Consider the following 6427-nt stretch of genomic DNA (forward strand, 5'->3'; position numbering starts at 1 on the left):
GTAGTAGTAGTAGTAGTAGTAGTAGTAGTAGTAGTAGTAGTAGTAGTGGTGGTAGTAGTAGTAGTAGTGGTTTCATTTTTTTTACCTTATATTGTCTCTTCAAAAGATGATAGACTCCATAAGGGCAGGGACAGTTTCATCTTTTCTTCTCTGTCCTCTCAGTACCCTATAGCCTTCTCAGTAGTCCTAGCACAGTGCCCTGCAGTGCTTGATGAATGCTGCCTATTGAATTAACTAACAACCTAAGAACTGGAATTCTAACATAATGACTGCACCCCATGAACTAAAAGTTCCTTCAGAAGTAATAACTTACCATCTTTGTCAGTGTTTCATGGAAAAACTGAAATAAACTTGTTGGGCCTTAGTTTCCACAATTAGAAAAAAAAAGAGATACTACCTCAATTATAAAGTATCACTAGCATCTGCCAGGGTTATTGTGAGAAGCAGTTGGTCCATATTTTTCACCTTTATTCTTAGGTGCAATTATGATTAACGTTACATATAAAATGTTACCTAGATAAGCATCTTTTCCCCTTCTCAGCCTTGAACCAGAGCATTGGCCAGTTTGTCCGGGGCGGGGGGGGGGGGGGTTGGAGCACATCAGTACTGGGTAATTCCGCTGAGAGGACCCAGAAGTAACACTTCGGAATAAAGGTGATCAGAAGGGAAGCTTTCAGCAAAATACTACAGGAAGCTTTTCTGAGAGCTGCACTTTTTTGCCACTGAAGATGTTATTCTGTTTATGGCTGGCATTTACAGCACTCGCCTTGTGTTAAGTGTGACATATGACCGAGAGGAGAAGAAAACTGAAGGCAAAATACTAATCACACTACAAGGCCTGCTTAAGGTTGACTTATTTGCCTGTTGAGGAGATGCCATTCTTTTCCCTTGTGACAAGTAGTTCTCAGTACAGGTTGGTGATTAGTTTTCAGCACACAATCCAGTCTGGAAGAAGAAAATCCAAGCTCATCTATGTATATCTGAATATCTTATAAGAAGGACTTATTTTTAAACTGCTTGTTTCTACCTGCCATATTTACAATTCCACATATCATTCTTGTGATGTGGTGGCTTTTCTACCTTCTGAATTCTTAGTCCTGATGGCCAGCAGAGTTAAGGAATTACAGGGCCTTAGTTCGCATTAAATGCCCTTTGTTATCCATTACGCTGACCTGTATCACGTTAGGTACAGAGACTAGATATGTGATTTTATTGGTTTAGGGAGCTCATGAGAGGTAAAATTTACTCTGCTAATGGAGTTGGGCACCTTTTATGAAACATATTCCAAAAGCATTGACGACAGCATCCAGGGCTTGAATGATTAACCTGGCCAAGGTGACGTAGGCAGTATTTGTCAGAGGTGAGAATTGAACCCAGTTTTCCTTGGCTTTGAGGTGAGCTCTCTACTCACTCTTCTAAACTGCCTTTCTAACCTTACAGCAGTCATGCATGTATTTCCTTGATCACATGTTGTATCTGTCCATTAGAATGTTAATTTCCTTGAGAACAGGGCTATTTGGGGTTTTATTTTGTCTATGTGTCAATATGTCAGAGATGGGACATGAGCCCAGGTCTTTCCTACCTCAAGGATGGCCCTTTATTCACTCTGCCATGCTCCCAAACCTGATATTAGTTACTTTAATTATGAGAAGAATAACTCTTGCCAATGATTACTAATGAGTATGGCTTGAGCTTTCCAAATGTGCATATTGGCATAAATGGTGCATAATTACAAATTAGAGGCCTGTTGAACTTCAAAAAACCAGTGTAGAAACATAGGTTCCATAAATCTACATCAATATAATAAGAGCTCTATGTATTTTAGCCTGAGGAGTTGGGACAAATGGAAAAAAAAAAAAAACCAAAACAATCAGATAAAATGCATAAAACTTGGAAGCACACCTCTGAAAATATATCTGACTTGCAGTCTAACAATCCCCATTTTCATTTTTAATCTGAATATTGAAAACGTCAAAAATCATATTAACAGACAGCAGAAAATAGGGTAAGGAATATTGAATCTGGAGTCAGAGAACTTATGTATGTTCTAATCGTGGCACTGCTCCTCACTCACTGTGTGACCTTGAGCAAAGCATTCAAACGTGGGGTTGGCCCTCTAAAGTCTTTCCTTCTTTTACATCTAAAACATATCACTTTCATATCTTTGATCCACAATAAGGCAAAAGCTGATTTCATTTGTTTCATATCTATTAAAGGCATCAGAAGTACTATTCTTCCTTTGTAACTAGATCGAACTATATTTCTGCAAGTCACTTAGGTGGTATCGTGGATAGAGCATTGAACTTGAAGTCTCAAAGAGCTGAATTTGAATCCTTCCTCTGATACTTACTGAATGTGTGTCCCTGGAAAGGTCACTTGACCACCATCAGCCTCTGTGTCTTCTTCGGTAAAATCAGGATAATAATTTTCCATATCTCACAGAACTGGTATAAGGATCAAATGTGATAAAATACTTAAAGTTTGCAAATGTTCAAGCACTATATAAATATTAGCTAGTATTAATATTATAATATTATTATTATAAGGATATGCCCATTAAGGTCAAAATCTAAATTAACTTGGAAATCTAATTTAATTTGACAACTCTGAGGAATACTGAAAGTATAGCTGAACCAGAGTTTTCCTAAGGGTATTGTTTTCCCTCATGACACCAAATAATACAAGATCTCCCAAAGGCAAAAAAGTCAACAGTGACAAGAATGCAAGTGAAGGAACTTGCCATAATGTAATTATTACAATAAAAAATAGCAAAAGCCATTAAAAGTCGACACACTAACCTCCCATCAGAAGGTTAGACTTCTAAGCTAAGCAAGCCTTCACTCCCACAATCTAGCCTGTGGTGGCCTTAAGACCACCATGATTAGGGTCCATTTTAGACACCCAACTTTTGTAGTTAACCCTTTGACATTGGGAGGGGAATCTTACTATTGGGGCAGAGACCCAAGAATCAGACTAGGCCTGAAGCTTGAGAAAAAGAAAAAGGGGAAGGTATGAAGTCATATAGATTAGAAGGGACAGAAAGATGTGGAGGAAAGAGAAAATCAGAATCAAAGCACTAATTACAATTATTTAGAACAGCATGGCACAAAACTGGCAATCATTTGTTGTAGTGAGAGAAGGTACAGGAAAGGAGAACCAATTGCAAAATCTTCTTGAAACAACCCTTTTTAAGTATTCTTAGGGACCTTGCCTTGATTCTTTTATTTCCAGCTCCTAAAGGATAGCCAGGGGACTGAAGAGCATTTGATGTAGAATTGTTGGGCCCTAAAGAGCAGGATTGAGAAAAATTGAGAATTGGCCTTGCAAGGGAAGCCAGTTAGGGGGATGTTGAAAAAAATGAGATATTAATGTACTGTCAGCAGAGTTGTGAACTGATTCAACTATTCTGTTGAACAATCTGGAGCTATGCCCAAAGGGCAGCAATACTGCGACTGTATCCCAAAAGAGATTAAAAAAGAAAAGAAAATTAAACATATGTACAAAAATATTTATAGTAGCCCTTTTCTGGAAGTAAAAAAATTGGAAATAGAGAGGATGCCCATCAGTTGGGGAATAGCTGAACCAGTTGTACTATGTTATTATGATGTAATACTATTGTACTGTAAGAAATGATGAACAGGAGACTCTCAAAAAAACCTGGAAAGAATTGCATGGGCTGATACAAAGTGAAATGTACAGTGTACAAAGTAGCAGCAATATTGTGAGATGATCAGCTGTGAAGGCTTAGCTATTATCAGCAATACAATGATCTAAGACAACTCTGAAGGATTTAGGATGAAAAATGCTACTCATCTTGAGAGAAAGAACTGATGGTGTCTGAATACAAATGGAAGCACACTTTTTAAATTTATTTTTCTTGAGGGTTTTTTGGTCTATGTTTTCTTTCACAACATGACTATTATGGATATGTTTTGCATGACTACCCATGTATAACCTTATATCGAATTGCATACCTTTTCAACGAGGGGTGGGGTGGGGAGGGAGGAAGGGAAAGAATTTGTAACTTAAGATTTTAAAAACAAATGTTGGAAGCTGTTTGTACATGTAACTGGGGGAAAAAAATAATAAATCCATACCCCTGTTCTGGGCGGGGTGCAGAGGGGAGTAGGAGCAGGGAAGAATAGCCAGTCAGAATCTCCCTGAAGCATTGTTTCAACTGGTAATCCTCATCCTAAAATGGAAACAGACCTTATCCTACCTTGAGGGGGGCTGGGGTAGGGACAACATGGTCTAGAGATGGAAAAAGCACATTTTCACCAAAAACACCAGAGCAAAATCAGCAGAGTAATTCAGATGAAAGATGAATGAAGAACAAGTATTAAAAGTAGGAGGTGCTATTTCCATGGAAAGGTACTTTGTAATAGTGGAAAATGGATCAATATTTCTTGAGGATGGTGGAGATATAGCAACACATTATGCAAGGACTCTGAAACAACAATGCAGGAACTTTGAGAATGTTTGAAATGGTTCAAAAGAATAATAAATTTTTAAAAATATCAAATAAATTAGGAGTGGAATTAGAGTTCTTACGGAAGAAACCATTAAGTCTAAACAGGGACTACTTAATTTATAGCCAAAGACCAAGACAATTTTCATAATAGAAGTTCTGAAAATAACAGTGACAGATTGGTAGCACACAGACACACACACACACACAAATGCAGAGCAGAAGATAAAGTAGTAGAATCCTTTGACAAGGAATAAATGAACAAAACAGAGCTCCACAAAACAAGACAATTGAATTCAAAGATAACAGATGAAAGATGAAGAAATAACCCAATGATTATAAGTCTTCCAAATGGGAGAAAAACTATCATCAGAAAGAAAACTTAAATACTGTAATCTAAGAAGGATGTATGTGTATCAGTGTGCATCAAACATACTGTATGTATCAGAAATATTGGAAGGTGGAAACAAAATTTAAATTAAGAGAATCTACAAAACATAAACAGAAAGAAACACAAAGTTTAAATCACCAAGAAATGCTATAATCAAATTTCAGAAACAAAATATGAAACCATAAATTTTATAGACAACAAAGGTGTGGGTCCTTCAGATTCAAAGTAGTACTAATTAAAATGTCACAGGCTTAAACTATGGTGTCATATGGTCATATAAAATGGGATATCAGACTAAAAAGAAAAGATTATATCATTTGATACTTTGAATATTTTTTAAAATATGAGTTTTCACTAAAAGGAAAGAATTGTAACCATGTTTTCAAAAGAACCCAGATGTGAAAATGGTATTCAACAAAAAGCAGAAAATTAGTTTGTGATTATAATGAAAGATCTATAATTAAATGTTTTGTTTTTATATAACTAGGGCTAACAAAGGAAATGAATATGGGGTGGTTGAGTGTTTCCATTTGCTTTATTTTTTGTCATAAAATTATAAAAAAAGTATAAAAACCATGCATTATCTGAGTAAAAATGAGAAAGCAAAGGAAGAGCTGACAAAGAATTCAGAGACTAGAAAATATAACAGAAAATGACAGAATAGATGAAGTGATATTTCAGGGAGGAAAATTGAATATCCTCATTATTAAATCAATATTCTAAGTGGTAAAATAATTCAGAGGAATGATTTTCAGTTGGGTAAAGGAGAAGATTGGAAGGGGAATGAAGAAATGAATGGCAACGACTCTAGAAGACCAGATGACAAAAGCCATTTGATCTCTTCCTCTGCCTTTAGTGTGATTTAAGAATAAGGATGTATTGTGGAGAATGAGAGTGGTGCCATCAAATTAGAACAGGGAAAATATTGTGTTAATTTTCCCAAAAGGCGGGTGGAGGGGAAATGATGAGAGTCTTTTGAATTATAGGCCATTGATCTTGACCTTTATTCTTTAAAAATTCTATTAAAAAATTCTAATAAAATGTATCAATACTATAGCTTCACCAAGAATCACTCATTCCCAGAAAGTTGAAGGACTCTGGGTATGGACTGAGAATATACCTTTTGAACATGGCCAAAATGACTATAAACTCCTTGAGGGCAGGGACTATCAAATTTCCATTTGTATTTATGGTGCTTAACACATAATAACTAAAATGCTTTAGCATTCATTTTAAAATAAATAATCCATGGATGTAGGTCATTTTTTAAGCATTACTAGAAAGATGGATCAGGAAAATGCTATACAGGTAGATTATTTGAATTTAGCAAAGAATTTGAACCTCTAATGATATTCTTTTCAATCGAACAGAGAATTCGACATGTCCAAAACATAATTCATTATTTCTTCCCCAAATCCATCCACCCTCCCAAAGTTTCCCTGTCATTGTCAAGGCAATTGTTATAGTCACAGTCACCTAGGCTTTCCTCAACTCCTCAATCTCACTCATCCCACATATTCAATCCATTGCTAAATTTTATTGTTTCTACCTTCTTAACATCTCCCTAA

This window comes from Petaurus breviceps, unplaced genomic scaffold (assembly GCF_028583685.1).
Source record: "Petaurus breviceps papuanus isolate PSGF00001 unplaced genomic scaffold, PetGlider_PUasm1.0 220, whole genome shotgun sequence".
NCBI lineage: Eukaryota > Metazoa > Chordata > Mammalia > Diprotodontia > Petauridae > Petaurus > Petaurus breviceps.